Below are 17,836 nucleotides of genomic sequence, written 5' to 3'. Positions count from 1 at the left end.
TTTGATTAATTGCATCAACTAAGCTAATCACTAATCTTACTATAGTGATTTTTTCACTTGTACTCCACTTGCTTTTCTGTTGAATGTATGACAGGTAGAAGCGGAGAAACTTCATCTTCCTTTAATAGTGAAATTGAGAGGACGTTCCTTAGATTAAGGAGGAAAGCAAGAGGCAAAGGCATTGTTGGAGAAGAACTAGTGGAGGAAGATCTGCGAACCACCATGGATGACGAAGTACAGGACAATGTTGGAGGAGATGCTGAAAATCATGTTGGGCAAGAGAGGAGAGTCTTAGGCTCCTACATCAACCAAAATCCAAGAAACTGTGGCAGCAGCATCCTGAAACCAACAATCCATGCCAATAACTTTGAGTTGAAACCTCAACTCATCACACTTGTTCAAAATAATTGTTCATATGGAAGAGGAGCCTAGGAGGACCCAAATCAACATCTCAGCATATTCTTGAGGATTTGTGACACTGTAAAGTCCAATGGTGTACACCCTGACACCTAGAAACTACTTTTGTTCCCTTTCTTACTCAGAGATAAGGCTGCAAAGTGGTTAGAAGCATTTCCCAAGGAGAGTTTAACTACATGGGATGATATTGTAAACAAATTTCTAGCAAGATTTTACCCTCCTCAAAAAGTCAACAGGCTAAGAGCTGAGGTGCAAACTTTCAGACAACAAGATGGTGAAACACTCTATGAAGCCTGGGAAAGGTTCAAGAATTTGACAAGGAAATGTTCGCCTGACATGTTCAATGAGTGGGTGCAACTACACATCTTCTATGAAGGACTGTCATATGAGTCAAAGCAAGCAGTAGATCATTCTTCTGGAGGCTCACTCAACAAGAAGAAAACCATTGAAGAAGCCATAGATGTCATAGAGACTATAGCCGAAAATGAGTACTTCTATGCTTCAGAAAGAACTCAAAAGAGAGGAGTGATGGAACTCAACTCAATGGACGCCCTGCTGGCCCAAAACAAATTGATCACTACACAACTAGCAGCCTTGACTAAGAAGATGGAGAGTAATCAAGTCTCAGCCATTCAAGCCCAAGCCCCCCAACAAGAAGGAGATGCACCAGAAGTTGACTGTGAACAAGCTAATTATGTGAACAATTCTAAACCCCCATATGACCCAAACTCCAAGACATACAATGCAGGTTGGAAGAACCACCTAAATTTTGGGTAGGGGAATTAACAAAACCACAATCCAGATCATACAAAGCCATACCAAGCCAATCAATACCAAAATCACAACCCCAACCATCAACCAAACAATAACAGACCCTACCACAATGCACAAAACACATCATATCATTCCACTCAACCAATGCACAACAACCACCATCAAGACACATCAACCTCAACCATGCAACCAAAAGCAACTTTGAGAAAGTAGAAGCTGCAATAGCACAACTGTCGTCACAGCTGACAAGAGCTATTTCTACTCCTTTAGAGAGACAAACAAAAGCTAACAAGAGCATAGATGCCAACCAAGAAGAGTACAGGTCAAATCTGAAGAATCAAGGTGCAGCCATTTCAAAATTGGAAGCACAAGTAGAGATTCTGTCCAAGAAAATTCCTATGTCCACACATACATTTCCCAATGATACCATGGCTAACCCAAGAGGGGAATGCAAAGCCATCACACTTAGAAGCGAAAAGGTGGTGGAAGAAGCAAACCCAAGCCAGAGCAACCAACAAAAAGAAGCTATAGAAAAGCCTGAAAATAAGAATGAAGAGGAGACCCCTACCCCATCATCACCAAAGCCAATCTTGAAGCCTTATGTGCCAAAAGAACCATATCCACAAAGGCTGAGGAAAGATGGGAAGGATGGCTAGTTTTCTAGATTTTTAGAGATCTTCAAGAAGCTCCAACTTAACATACCATTTGCTGAGGCATTGGAGCAAATGCCACTCTATGCCAAATTTCTCAAGGAGCTCATGACAAGAAAGAGGAACTGGGGAGCAAAAGAGACCATAGTGTTAACTAAGGAGTGTAGTGCCATAATAAAAAGGAAGCTACCCCAGAAAAGGAAGGACCCAGGGAGTTTCCAAATCCCCTGCATCATAGAGGATATCAACATTGAGAAGGCCTTGTGTGACTTAGAAGCTAGCATCAATCTCATGTGCCTAACCATGATGAAGAGGATGAAGATTGAGGAAGCCAAGCCAACAAGAATGGCACTCCAATTAGCTGACAGAACCTTCAAGTTCCCACATGGGGTAGTGGAAGACTTGCTGGTGAAAGTGGGATAATTCATTTTCCCAGCTGACTTTGTTGTGTTGGATATGGAAGAAGAGGCTAACACATCAACCATTCTACGAAGGCCATTCCTAGCTACTACTAGAGCCATCATAGATGTACAAAAAGGGGAATTAGTCTTGAGATTACATGAAGAGAAGATGGTCTTCAATATCTTCAAGGCAATGAGTTACCCCAAGGAATCCATAGGAGAACGCATGATGGTGGATACCATAGAACAGATAGTTCAAGGAGTTTTGGAAGAAGAACAATGTGAATGAGCTATTGAGCAAGAGTAGCAAGCATCAAGTGGAGAACAACCACAAGGAACCATGGAGAATTCAATGATGTTGAACCCCAAAGACAGTAAAGAAGTAGAGGCACCAAAACTCGAGTTGAAGACCTTACCACCAAGCTTAAAATATACATATCTGGGTGACAACAACACCTACCCAGTGATCATCAATTCAAGTTTGAGTGAAGAGTAGGAGGAAAAACTTATCCAAGTGCTGAAACAGCACAAGGACACCATAGGCTGGACACTTGCAGACTTAAAAGGAATCAGCCCTTCAATGTGCATGCACAAGATACTACTTGAAGAAGGTGATAAACCCTCAAGGCAACAGCAAAGAAGGCTGAATCCAACCATGAATGAAGTGGTCCAAAAAGAAGTATTAAAGTTGTGGCAAGCAGGGGTGATCTACCCCATCTCAGACAACCCCTTAGGTAAGCCCGGTGCAAGTAGTCCCAAAGAAAGGAGGGGTCACTGTTGTACCGAACGAGAAGAATGAGCTGATATCCACAAGAAACGTGACTGGGTGGTGTATGTGCATTGATTATAGGAAGCTTAATGAGACCACCAGGAAGGATCACTTCCCCTTACCTTTCATGGATCAGATACTTGAGAGATTGGCTAGACATGAGTATTACTGCTTCTTGGATGGTTATTCGGGCTATAACCAAATTGTTGTAGACCCCAAAGACTAGGAAAAAACTTCATTTACTTGTCCATATGGTGTTTTTGCTTATAGGAGAATGCCCTTTGGATTGTGCAATGCACCTGCAACATTCCAAAGGTGCATGCTCTCCATATTTTCATACATGATTGAAAGATTCATTGAGGTGTTTATGGATAACTTTTCTATATTTGATAACTCATATTCTGATTGCTTACACCACTTAGCCTTGGTGCTAAAGAGATACCAAGAGACCAACCTCATTTTAAACTGGAGAAATGCCATTTCATGGTTACAGAGGGGGGTCATTGGTCATAAGATCTCCAAAAGGGGCATAGAGGTGGACAAGGCTAAGGTAGAGGTGATTGAAAAGTTACTCTCACCTTGCAATGTCAAAGTAATTAGAAGTTTTCTAGAACATGCTGACTTCTACAGGAGATTCATTAGAGACTTTTCCAAGGTTGCCAAACATTTGAGCAACCTACTAGTCTCTAATGTACCTTTTGTTTTTTATGATGAATGCATGATAGCTTTTAAGAAACTTAAAAACAAACTCTCCTCTGCGCCTATCATAGCACCACCATGCTGGGATTTACCTTTTGAACTGATGTGTGATGCAATAGATTTTGCCGTGGGTGCTGTCTTAGGACAGAGGAAGTATAAATTGGTACATGTCATTTATTATGCTAGCAAGGTTCTTAATGATAATCAAAGGAACTATACCACTACAGAGAAGGAATTACTTGCCATTATCTTTGCTTTTGATAAATTTAGATCATATCATATTGGTTCTAAAGTAATTGTATTCACTGATCATGTAGCACTCAAATACTTGCTCACCAAACAAGACTCCAAGCCCAGACTAATAAGATGGATTCTACTGCTCTAAGAATTTGATATTGAAATTAAAGATAGGAGTGGAGCAGAGAACAAAGTGGCTGACCACCTCTCAAGAATACCACAAGAAGAAGATGGGGTGCACCAAGTTGCAGTGAATAAAAGCTTCCCTGATGAGCAGTTGATAATGATACAAGAGGCCCCTTGGTTTGCTGACATAGCCAACTTCAAGGCTATTGGGGAACTACCAACCAACATCAACAAGCATATGAGGAAAAAGCAAGCCAAAGATGCTAAACACTACATCTGGGATGAGCCCTATTTGTTCAAAAAGTGTGCTGATGGAATCTTGATATATGTGCCAAATTTGGGGTGACGCGATCGCATGGGGCATGCGATCGCGTGAGTGGGCTGTTTATGGGGTACGACGCGGCCGCGTGGGGCACGCGGTCACGTGAGGGGGATTGCGCGTCCAGCACCAGTCCAGCACTACTCTAGCACAACTTTCAGCTGTGCACCCATTTTACGTCGAAAATCAGGGCACGCGGCCGCGTGGGGCACGCGGTCGCGTGGGAGGTCATTATTTCCAGGTGACGCGGACGCGTGGGGCATGCATCCGCGTGGATAGAATTGTGCCATTGGCACGCCTCCAGCCATGCTCCAGCGTGACTCTCTGTTCGTTTTTGCTTTTCTCTCCTCTCCTTTCCACGCGGACGCGTCGCTGATGCGGTCGCATCGCGTGGCACCTTCTCTCTCTCTCTCTTTTTTCTTATATATATATGCAGATGCTGATGCATGAAAGTACTGATAAAGAGAAGAGTTATTAAATAGGAAAAACTAAAAATAAAGAAAAGAACGATCATACCATGGTGGGTTGTCTCCCACCTAGCACTTTACTTTAACGTCCGTAAGTTGGACGCTCCACTAGCTCAATCTTCTGCTATGTGGGGGTCTTCCAAGAGGAAGATCTCAAGCTCTTTATTTTTCTGTATCTTGTCGCCATGGTATAGCTTCAAAAGGTGTCTATTAACTTTGATAAGTTCAGAGTGTGAAGGATGGCTTAGGTGATAAACTCCGTACGGTTCGGCCTTCTCTACTCTGTATGGACCTTCCCATCTGGATCTCAACTTGCCTGGCATGAGCCTCAGACAAGATTTGTAAAGGAGGACTAAATCCCCAGGTTGGAACTCTTTCCTCTTGATGTGCTGATCGTGTGCAGCCTTCATCTTTTCCTTGTATAGTCTTGAGTTCTCATAAGCTTCTAGGCGAAGGCTTTCCAGTTCTTGCAGTTGCAACTTCCTTTCAGCTCCGGCATTCTCCATCCCCATGTTGCACTCCTTGACTGCCCAAAAGGCTTTGTGCTCTACCTCAACAGGGAGATGACAAGCTTTTCCATAAACTAAGCGGAACGGACTCATCCCAATGGGTGTTTTGTATGCTTTTCTGTATGCCCAGAGTGCATCTTGTAGCCTGGTGCTCCAGTCTCTTCTATGAGGTTTGACTATCTTCTGCAAGATACGCTTTATCTCTCTGTTCGACACCTCGGCTTGCCCATTGGTCTGAGGATGGTATGCTGTTGCAACCTTATGAATTATCTCATGCTTCTTCATTAGTCCTGTTAGTCTCCTGTTACAAAAATGGGTGCCTTGATTGCTCACAATTGCTCGTGGGGATCCAAAGCGACAGATAATATGGTTTCTCAAAAAGGAAACAACAGTGTTAGCATCATCAGTACGGGTAGGAATTGCTTCCACCCATTTTGAAACGTAATCTACAGCTAACAATATATAAAAATAACCATTTGAATTTGGAAATGGACCTATGAAGTCAATGCCCCAAACATCAAAAATCTCATAGAAAAGCATAATTTGTTGAGGTATTTCATCCCTTCTTGATATATTACCAAATTTTTGACATGGGAGACAAGATTTACAAAACTCAGCAGTGTCTCTAAAAAGAGTAGGCCACCAGAATCCACAGTCCAAGATTTTTCTAGCAGTTCTTTGAGGGCCAAAATGTCCTCCACTCTCAGATGAGTGACAGGCCTCTAAGATGGACTGGAATTCTGATTGAGGCACACACCATCTAATTACCTGATCAGCGCCACATCTCTATAAATATGGGTCATCCCATATATAATATTTAGACTCGCTTTTCAGCTTGTCTTTTTTATGCTTAGAAAAGTTAGGAGGAAATGTGCGGCTAACTAGATAATTAGCTACAGGTGCATACCACGGAGATACCTCAAATACTGCTTGCAGGTTATCAAATGGAAAATTATCATCTATAGGAGGAGAATCATCCTTAATGTGCTCAAGGCGACTCAAGTGGTCTGCCACTAAATTCTGGTTACCACTCCTATCCTTTATTTCTAAATCAAATTCTTGTAATAGCAGTATCCAACGTATAAGCCTTGGTTTGGACTCCTTTTTAGCTAATAGATACCTTAAAGCTGCATGATCTGAATACACTACTACTCTAGTACCAAGTAAATAAGCTCGGAATTTATCCAGAGCAAAGACAATAGCAAGAAGCTCTTTCTCAGTAGTAGTATAATTGGACTGGGCAGTGTCTAAAGTCTTAGACGCATAAGCAATAACAAAAGGATCCTTACCTTCGCGTTGAGCCAGCGCTGCTCCTACTGCATGGTTGGAAGCGTCGCACATGATTTCAAACGGCTGGCTCCAATCTGGTCCTCTTACAATTGGGGCTCGAGTCAGGGCGATTTTTAGCTTATCAAACGCCTGTTTGAAATCTTCCCTGAACTCGAACTCAATATCCTTCTGTAGTAATCTGGATAAGGGAAGTGCTACCTTACTAAAGTCCTTAATAAATCTCCTGTAAAAACCTGCATGGCCAAGGAATGAACGGACTTCCCTTACAGAAGAGGGGTAAGGTAAACTAGAAATAACATTGACCTTTGCTGGGTCTACAGAAATGCCAGTATTAGATACCACATGTCCTAATACAATCCCTTGTTTTACCATAAAGTGACATTTTTCAAAATTTAATACAAGGTTTGTACTGACACATCTATCCAATACTCTAGATAATCCATCTAAGCAAAGGCTAAAAGAATCACCATAAATGCTAAAATCATCCATAAAAACTTCCATACAGTCCTCAATAAGATCAGAGAAAAGACTCATCATACACCTTTGAAAAGTAGCTAGTGCATTGCACAAGCCGAAGGGCATTCGTTTGTAAGCATAGGTCCCAAAAGGACATGTAAAAGTGGTCTTTTCCTGATCCTCAGGAGCTATATGAATCTGGAAATAACCTGTGTAACCATCTAAAAAGCAATAATGTGATTTACCTGACAGGCGATCTAGCATTTGATCAATAAATGGAAGTGGGTAGTGATCCTTACGGGTTGCTTGGTTGAGACGCCTGTAATCAATGCAAACTCTCCAAGCATTTTGAACTCTAGTTGCTATGAGCTCTCCATGCTCATTCTTCACTGTAGTGACTCCAGACTTCTGGGCACCACTTGTACTGGGCTAACCCATTCGCTGTCTGAAATGGGATAGATGATACCTGCTTCCAATAGTCTGGTCACTTCCTTTTTGACAACTTCCAAGATAGTGAGATTTAATCTTCTTTGGGGTTGACGGACAGGTCTTGCTCCCTCTTCTAAAAATATTATGTGTTCACATACTTGAGGGTTGATGCCTACTATGTCTGCCAAACTCCACCCAATTGCCTTCTTGTGCTTCCTCAGTACATCAAGTAACTGCTCTTCTTGTTGAGAAGTAAGTTCCCTTGCAATGATGACCGGAAACTTCTGCTCATCTTCAAGATAAGCATATTTGAGATGTGGAGGGAGAGGTTTCAACTCTAAATTCTGATCATGGGCAGGCTCTGGATTTTCTGGAGCTTGTGAAAATGGCGAAGTGCCCTCATTGTCAGTTAAGAGGATCCCCACACTTGGACCTTGTACAATGTGCTTCTCTTCTAACTCTCCCTTGTGAACTTCAGCTACAGTTTCATCTATGACATTACACTGGAAGATAGAATGATCTTCTGGAGGGTTGTTTATGACTCCATTTAGATTAAAAATTACTATGCGGCCATCTATTTCAAAAGAGTATGTTCTTGAAAAAGCATCCAATTTGAATTTTGATGTCTTCAGGAATGGTCTTCCGAGTAGGATTGATGATGGCTTATCTGAATCATTATGGGGCATCTCCAAGATATAAAAATCAGTGGGAAATGTAAGCCCCTTAATGTTCACTAAAACATCTTCAGCAACTCCAGCCACTGTAATAATGCTTTTATCTGCTAACACAAAACGAGCTGCCGACCTTTTTAAGGGAGAGAGCCTCAAAATATCATATATAGACAAAGGCATTATACTGACACATGCTCCTAAATCACACATGCAATCATAAATTACTACTCCACCAATAGTACAACTAACTATACAAGTACCTGGGTCACTACACTTCTCAGGTAATCCTCCCATTAAAGCAGATATGGAACTACCTAAAGGAATAGTTTCTAATTCATTAATTTTGTCTTTATGTATACATAAATCTTTTAGAAACTTTGCATATTTAGGTACTTGTTGAATAACATCAAAAACAGGAACGGTTACCTCAACCTTTTTGAATATTTCTACCATTTTGGGATCAGGTTCTAGCTGCTTCCTGGGCTTCCTTGCAAGTTGTGGAAATGGAATAGGAGTGTTGTTTTCTGCAGTGTCTACGCCTCTTGGTGCTTCCTCCTATGGTTGGACTTCTTCTTTTTCAGCTATGTCCTGTATTTCCTCTTCCTCTTCGACATCTTCTATTTCTACTACCTCTTCAGTTGAGGCATGTTCTGGTGAGCTTGGCTCCTCCCGATTCCTCTCCTGCAGTGTGGTTCCGGACCTCAGGGTGATGGCATTAATGCCTCCCTTTGGATTGGGTAATGGTTGAGAGGGGATTCCAGTGGAGCTTGAAGGTTGGTTACTGGAACTTTGCATTGATTCAATCTGTGAAATGAGAGCTTGTAAAGTGGCGGTCAGACCATTCAGACTGGCAATAATGTTATTTTCCATGGTCTGTTGACTTCGCTCAAAAAATTTTAGTAACTCTTCATTAGGAGATGAAGAAGGGTGAGTAAATTGAAAGGTCTGCTGTTGGGTATTCTGTGGTCCTTGGGACTGCCTCAGGTGAGGTGCTCTGTAAGGTTGGTTCTGCTGTCTGTTGTTGTTATTATTCCACCTCTGATTTCCTTGATTATCTCTGCCTTCTCTACTATTGTTGTCCCTCCAATTCTGGTTGGAATTGTCTTGCCATCCATGGTTATTATTTCCACCTTGATTGTACCCTTGGTTGGGGCAGTCATAGAAGTTATGAGTGGATGCCACCATGTTGTCTTCCTGTTGGAGTTGCGGGCATTCATCAGTATAATGGCTATAATCAGTACAAATTCCGTAAACTCTCTGTGGGACTAACTGTTGGTTTTGCTGTGGTGAAGGAGGTTGAGTTTGCTAAACTTGTTGTTGATTCAATTGCATCTGCTTCAGCAAGTTGGTCATTTCACAGATACTCTGAGTTAGAGCAACAGTCTCTCTGCTAGAGGATACTTCTGCAATGGCTTTTGAACGGCCTTGCTTCTGTCTGTGGTTTCTAGTAGATTCAGCTAAGTCGCTGATCAATTGCCATGCCTCATTAGTGGTCTTGTACTTCTTCATAGACCCATTGCTAGCACTTTCCAATGTGGTCTTATCTTGGGGCCTCATACCCTGTGTGATATAGCTGAGTAACACTATCTTGTCAATCATGTGGTAGGGGCATGCTTCCAGAAGATTATTGAAGCGCTCCCAGTATTCAAAGAGAGTCTCGTTGTCATCTTGAACAATAGTGGAAATGTCTTTCCTCCATTTATCAGTAACTTCAGATGGAAAGAATTTCTCCAAAAACTCTTTTATAAGCGTATCCCAGTTGGATACATTTGCTAGGGGTTGAGTGTAGTACCACTCTCTTGATTTTCCCTCAAGAGAAAACGGGAAAGCTTTCAGCAGAATTGAAGTTTCATCTGTACCATCATGCCTGACAGTAGAACAGGCTGCCTGGAAATCTATCAGGTGCTTGATGGGCTCTTGAGTAGGTAAGCCATGAAACTTGGGCATCAAATTGAGCAGTGCGGTCTTTATTTCAAAATCTGTGGCCACTGCTGTGTGACACGCTTGAAACGGTTGCATTGTAAAATTAGGGGCTCCTTCCTCCTGGATGGTAACTCTCATAGGTTCTGCCATGTCTTCTGCACGTGAATCAACTGAATCAGTAGAACGGGAGCTAGTTTCTTCCTCAAGTTCACTTTCAGATCCGCCTTCAGAACAGACTAACCGACGCCGAGCTCGCCTTATTCGTGAAATAGTCCTTTCAATTTCAGGATCGAATATTAGCAAGCGCGGATCAGGAAGTGAACGCGTCATTTGACGAAAGAAACATGCAGCTCATAGTAGCAAAATAAAATAAAATGCAAATAAATAAATTCTAATTAATAACTTTAGCACTCTATTGCAACTCCCCGGCAACGGCGCCAAAAATTGATGCGGGCAGAAATTGGCGAATTAAAAATTGTTGAAATATATACGTTGCTAGTATAGTTCTTAACTCGGTAGAAATCCGCCTATCAATTTAGAAAGGTGTCACAAAAAATTGAATTTAAAATACTGGGAGTATGAATCCCAGGTCGTGTCCCAACGAGTTACAGAAAAGTGTGTTAATTTATTAATCAGTGGTTTTCTAAAAGGTTTGAATTGGGCAAACAGGAAATTAAATTGATGAATTTGAATAATGTAAATAAAAGCCTTGACTGGGAATTGATTAGTTGGAATCCCTATTATTGTTGGAATGCTCTCAGAATTAATTGACAATTAAAGGTTATCCTGTTTAGTTATCCTTTACTAGGTAAAGGAAAGTCAAACAAGTTGGAATGCTACATCCGTTCACAAGTTGCAATCCACTTGATTAAAAGAGATTGGTGTTAGTGATTAGGAGGCAATCCAACCATAAACCCAATTACAATTTTTCTTTTAAGCCTTCCAACTCAAAGGTTCCTTTCAATCAATTTCCCATCAAGTTAGGGAACTACTCACTCATTGTAAAGGTAAAATTCATAGCATATAAAAAGAAATTAAGGAAAGACATTGTAAATAAAATTAAAATAGTCAATTAAAAATAAAAGTGATCCTTGTATTAAATATCCCTAAGAGTATTCCAAAGGTAAAATTAAACAAAGCAAAGAACATGGAAGAGTAAGACCAAGTAAAGAAAATGAACTAGAATGACAAAGTCTTGACAAGGTGATAACTCTTCTCAATATCCCAAACTATGAATGTAAAATAATAATCCTAAAAACTATGAATGTGTATAGAGAAAACCTAGAGGAGGAGTAAAACTAGATCTAAAACTAAAACTGTGTAGAATGAATGTTCCCTTCGGTTTCTGCATGTTTTCTGGCTCTAGTCTGCTGTTCCGGGCCAAAAACTGGGTCAAGATAGGGCCCGAAATCATCCCCAGCACTACAAGAAAAATACCCATTCAGCCACACTTTTTTTAAGTTACATTTGAAAAGCGTAGCCTATTCTATGAATAGGCTACGCTTTTCTCCGTGTTGCCTTTTTATAAGAGAAAAGGATACACAATTGCAGCATCATTTAAAAAGTGTAGTCTTAGGTATTATAGAAATCACTTATAAAGCGTAGCCGTATGTTAATATCTATAGATTCATTTTTCGTATCTAAGGAAACGCTTTTAGAGAGTAACCTATTTGTTAAGTTTTGGGTACTCTTCAAAAATGATGCCTAATGTATGCATGGCCAAATCCTAACAACACTTGCTAAATTTTTTATTCCACTTTTAATCCCCTCCAAAAGCACACACGAATCCTTTCTCCCGCAACAACTAAACCTCACAAGTCACACCTTCAATTCGAAAAGTGAGACCCTCACCTTCGCTAACCTTTCGCGCACAACAACCCTCACCTTCGCCATTCTCACCTTTCAACACTCATCACCTTCCCCTTCTCACCGTCGCCGTTGACTGTAAAGGGAAAATTTTTTTCACCTTTTCACCAAATCAGAAACGGTGTCATATCCCCCTTCGGCTCTCTTCTCTGTTCTCTCTCGTCACTCTCTTCTCTGTTCTCTCGTCGCTCTCACCTCTCGTCTCCGGTCTCTAGCTCACTTCTCTCTCGGTCTCGCGCGCGCACTCACTATCTCAGACTCAAGCTCGTCGTTGCGGTTTGTGTCGTCACCATGTCGCACTCAGTCGCCGCCTTCCCTGCGCTCACTTCGCCGGTGGCAGAAGAAGACGGAACCAGCATCTTGTCCCTCGGGTGGCGGTCGTCTTCATCTTCTTATTTCGGCCATTAATTCAGTTGGTCAGCTTTCTTCACCGTCGATCCCAGGTGAGTTTCCTTCGGCCCTGTTCTTTCAATGAAGAAGGTGTGTGTGGCTGTGCTGATGATGATGAACAACAATGGCTAGTGGTATGTATCAATTTTCAGTTGGTTCTGTGAAATTTGAGAGGTTTAGGGTTTCGATTTAGGGGTTTTTATTTGGGCCACTAGGAATTGTGGGGTTTTAGCTTCAGAACGGTGGTATGTATCAATTTTCAGTTGGTTCTATGAAATTTGAGAGGTTTGGGGTTCTGATTTAGGGTTTTTATTTGTGAAATTGTTTGTGTGTGTGTGTGTGAGTGAGTGATTTATCATACAGCAGCAGGCTGAAGAATATGCAGCTTTGATCATGGAAGAACTAGACCCTGAAGAGACGGGATTTATCATGGTATTTACATCATCCTATTTCAGATCGTTTTGGTATAAAACTTATCAAAATTAAGTAAAATTAGTCACTATTATAGTTTCACATACAGATAAGTACTTATATTTCAAATCATAACTCATAAGTATGAAGTTGATTTATATTTAAGATGATGAGAGGGACTGATTTCACTTGTATTTAGGAAATTAGATCAAATCCATAAAAAAAATTTGACATAGACCAAAATCATAAATAGCTAACTCTAGAAGTGACTAGAAATTTATTTGAAAAGAAATTCAAATTTGGGGGTTTTAGGGTTATAGGTTCTTTTTTGGGTTCTGATTCGCCAAAAATAGATTAAGCCAGGGGATTCATGTTTGGTCCATCAATTGCATTGGTGATATTGGCGCAAAATTGATATATGTCTCAATTCATTTTTAATTTACAATTTAGGTTGATAATTCTCATTTTACTGTTTGAAGCAATGCCGTTTTCCCCTTTTGCACTTGAAATTAAGCTGATTGGCATGATTTTGTGAATTTTGCATTCAGCTTTAATGAGAATAATAAAAAACCAACAAGTTGAGAAGAGAAAAAGTAAGTGATCAATCAAACAGATACTGTGGTATTGTATCTTATTTATTTAATTTAATGAGCAGGCATAATTAAGTAGTTCGATCTTAATTATTATTCTTATTCATCACTTTGATTCATTATGAGCAGAGGCTTGAGGTGATGGAGTTCTCGGGGCTGAAATCAAGTTCATGTGTTACCCATGCCATTAATGCTAGAGATTCTTCCTTCTTTGATGTTGTGGCTTCTCAACTCACTCCCAAGGTTCATTTCTTAATCAACCATTTGAGCTTTTTATTTAAGCAATTTTTTTTTCTTTCCATTTTTTTTTTAAATATTGTGAGTTGAAAGTAGACGACGGGATAAAGGCCTGTGAGGGGAGAGACAGTGGCCAAGTTGAAGGTAGCTATCAATGGCTTTGGACGCATCGGTAGAAACTTCTTGCGCTGCTGGCACGGTCGCAAGGACTCACCCCTTGATGTGGTTGTTGTGAATGACAGCGGTGGTGTCAAGAATGTAAGTATTCGCATTATTTCAGATGAAATGAATGACAGTAATTAGCACGTACGTAAGTAACATATGGTGATTTAATTTGCATAAGCAGGCCTCACACTTGCTTAAATATGATTCTATGCTGGGAACTTTCAAAGCAGATGTGAAAATAGTGGATGACCAAACCATTTTCGTGGATGGTAAGCCCATTAAGGTTGTCTCAAACAGGGATCCTCTTAAACTTCCTTGGGCTGAGCTTGGAGTTGACATTGTTATTGAGGTAAGTCTTGACCTTTTGGATTCTGTGCTTCCTTTGATTTGATTTGATTTGATTTGATTCGATTTGATTGGATGATATTCAGGGAACTGGAGTGTTTGTGGATGGGCCTGGTGCTGGAAAACACATCCAAGCCGGTGCCAAGAAAGTCATCAACTGCTCCTGCTAAGGGTGCTGATATTCCAACCTACGTCCTCGGAGTCAACGAACAAGACTAAGGCCATGAAGTTGCCAACATTATAAGGTCCTTGAAACATTAACACTCTTCTTTACTAAGTAAAAATAAATGATTAATTATCATTAGTATATAAGTGGTTGATTTTGAATTCTTTCTTTTTTTTTCTTCAATTTAGTAATGCTTCTTGCACCACAAACTGTCTTGCTCCGTTTGTGAAGATCTTGGATGAAGAATTTGGTAAGCCGAAACGTCGGACACATGATGATGTTACTTAATGTTTGAGAGCTTAGAGAGTTACTTTGATTTGCTCTATATTTTCCAGGCATTGTGAAAGGAACAATGACAACTACACACTCCTACACAGGAGACCAGGTACAAAATCAGCTACAATTTTGTTCTTGTTTATCTCTTTAACTAGTCTAGTGTTTACTCTTTGGTGCTGTTTTACCAATTTGTTCAAATGTATTGTGCTTGTGCAGAGGCTTTTGGATGCTTCACACAGGGATTTAAGAAGAGCAAGAGCTGCAGCATTGAACATTGTTCCTACAAGCACCGGAGCAGCCAAGGCTGTGTCCTTAGTGCTGCCAAAACTGAAGGGAAAGCTCAATGGAATTGCGCTGCGAGTGCCTACCCCTAATGTCTCAGTAGTTGACCTTGTTATCAATGTTGAGAAGAAGGGTGTTACGGCTGAAGAAGTCAATGCAGCTTTCAGAAAGGCAGCTGAGGGGCCGTTGAAGGGTGTATTGGACGTGTGTGATGTTCCTCTTGTGTCCGTGGACTTCCGCTGCACCGATGTTTCTTCTACTATTGACTCTTCACTCACTATGGTCATGGGAGATGATATGGTTAAGGTTGTTGCTTGGTATGACAATGAATGGGGTTACAGGTTAGGCCACTCTCCACATATAGCAGCTACTTTTGTTTTGGCTTTCTCACTTAATGAATCCTTGAGATAGAACATGCACATGTAGTAGTACATTGAATTAGCATGTTCTATAGAAATTATCATATATAATTAAAATCGGCAACTATAGAAATTTAGTACATTGAATTATCAGTGATATATATTTTAGAACAGAGGGTGAATATTGTTACAAAGGATCAGATTATTGATAGTTAAAATACGGGGTGATTGCAGCCAAAGGGTTGTGGATTTGGCACATTTGGTGGCAAACAAGTGGCCCGGAGTAGCTGCTGCAAAGGGAGGTGGAGACCCATTGGAAGAGTTTTATGAGACAAACCCAGCTGATGAAGAATGCAAAGTCTTTGAATAGAATAGCAGCTTTGGTTATTATCGCTGCCACCAGACCATATATTTTGAATTTGTGTTAATTTAATTTATGAGGGAGAACAAGAACAAAGTGTTCAGACGACAATAGGTGAGGATCATGTCTGGGGCATGTCTTCTAAAATTTAAATGTGTATGCTATTTGTTCTTGCCAGGCAGACTTTTCAGAATTCATTTGGTTCTATGATTTTGTTTTCTTCATGTGTTGCGAGAATGGTCAAAAGAATATTTGTAAGTAGCCTGGTCATTTCCTTCAACATAATCTTGTATTGATTGCGTATGGTGGTGAATCAGTATGCAAAATCCTTACATGCTTCTCTTTTTGAATTATGATAATCTGCAGCTGTAAGCAGGGCAGTAACTGCTTGGAAATTAGTTCTTGCTGGGAATGAACAAGGGAATGAACACTGATACAATTGTTAAGGCCAAGAGTTTTCTTGATGGTGATGAAGATCAGTATGAAAAAGATGTGTTTGAGAAGAATTTGAAGGTGCTTCAGAATATTTTTTAGTCATTATGCCGAGATTAGAAGATTAATGATTTTTTGTTTGTTAAGTTCTTTTCGGATATAGAGTGCAAACTTTGCATTTTAATTGATATGTGATACAAGTTTCATGTGACTTAAATTATCTCTTTTTAAGATTATGTCTTTGAATTGTGTAAGGATGATTTTTATTATTTAAAAAAATTATTTAGTATAATTATGTGTTTAATTTTATTTTATAATATTTAACTCATTTAATTAAAAATGTAAAATTATATATGTAATAATATTATTAAATATTATGTTGTATAAAAATTATTAGAATATTATATACATATAGAAAATTAAAAAAAAAAACAATGAGGGATCTAAGGCTACACTTATATAGAGTAGCTATGGTTATACAGAAAATTAAAAAAAAAAGGACCTAGGGCTACACTTATATAGAGTAGCTATAATATACAATGCGGCTACGTTTTACAAGTGATGCAGTAGCGTTGAAAAGCGTAGCCTATTCTGGTAAAAATGGAAGCTGAAAAGCGTAGCCTTTGGTCCTGGACAGCATCACTTGAAAAGCGTAGCCTATTCTCAAACGCCAAAAGCGTAGTCCTTGGTGCAGAAAAGCGTAGCCTTTGAGAATAGGCAACGGCCGAATAGGAATCACCCCAAAAAGCGTAGCCGTAGCCCAAAAAGCGTAGCCGTAGCCTAAGGCATCATTTTTTTTCACTTTTGGCTACACTTTTCAAGTGTACCTGAATGGGTGTTTTTCTTGTAGTGCAGCGAATCTGCAAATTATGCAGATCGCGCACGTCACGCGATCGCGTCGCTCATGCGGACGCGTCATTCGCATTTCTGATTTGCCACGCGAACGCGTCGTCCATGCGGCCGCGTCACTCGTGCTATTCCATGCCGCGCGGTCGCGTCATCCATGTGGCCGCATCGATTCTCGCTGGTCATCTCCTCAATTTCTTGTGTTCCTTCCATTTTTGCAGGCTTCCCCTCCAATCTCCAACTCATTCATGCCCTATAAAGCTTGAAACACTTAACACACAGATCACGGCATCGAATGGAATAAGGGAGAAATAAAATACATAATTAAAAGTCTCTAGGAAGCAAGTTTTCAACCATAAAACATCTTTAGGAAGGAAATATAAATGCATGCTTATTTAATGAATAAGTGGGTAAAGATCATGATAAAACCACATAATTAAACACAATATAAACCATGAAATAGTGGTTTATCAATGGTCACTATAAGTGATAAGGGGACTGAGGAAGAGCTGAACAAACTCTTAGAACACTCTGGAGATACTTCAGCAGATAAACAAGAAGAGAGTAACCAAGAAACCAAAACTACACAGAAGGAGATTCTGAACCTCTATGCACCTTTTCCCCAAAGACTCAAGGGTGGTGTAGAAAAGAGAATATACTCAAAGTTCCTCGACATGTTTGCATCTCTCCATGTAAATATACCATTCATCAAGGCTCTCCAACAAATGCCCTCATACATTAAGTGTATGAAGGAGCTGCTGACCAGGAAAAGCTCACTCAAAGGAGGGTAAACAATAGTGATGAATAAGGAGTGCAGTGCTCTTATTCAACCAGAGTTGCCTACAAAAAGGAAAGATCCAGGGAGTTTTCACATCCCCTGTGCCATAGGAGAAATAGTGATTGATAAGGGACTCTGTGATCTAGGAGCAAGCATTAAATTAATGCCTCTATCCCTCATAAAGAAGCTACAGAT

The 17,836-nt window shown here is 40.3% G+C and overlaps 1 pseudogene; it reads left to right on the top strand.

The window, feature by feature from the left end:
- The first annotated feature begins 12,291 nt into the window (after positions 1-12,291).
- LOC112722306 (glyceraldehyde-3-phosphate dehydrogenase B, chloroplastic-like) lies at positions 12,292-15,738 on the top strand (annotated as a pseudogene).
- Positions 15,739-17,836: the final 2,098 nt, after the last annotated feature.

The sequence above is a fragment of the Arachis hypogaea genome, chromosome 11, assembly GCF_003086295.3.
Source record: "Arachis hypogaea cultivar Tifrunner chromosome 11, arahy.Tifrunner.gnm2.J5K5, whole genome shotgun sequence".
Lineage (NCBI taxonomy): Eukaryota > Viridiplantae > Streptophyta > Magnoliopsida > Fabales > Fabaceae > Arachis > Arachis hypogaea.
Note: the sequence above shows the minus strand (reverse complement) of the source record. Positions and strands in the feature narration are given on the sequence as shown.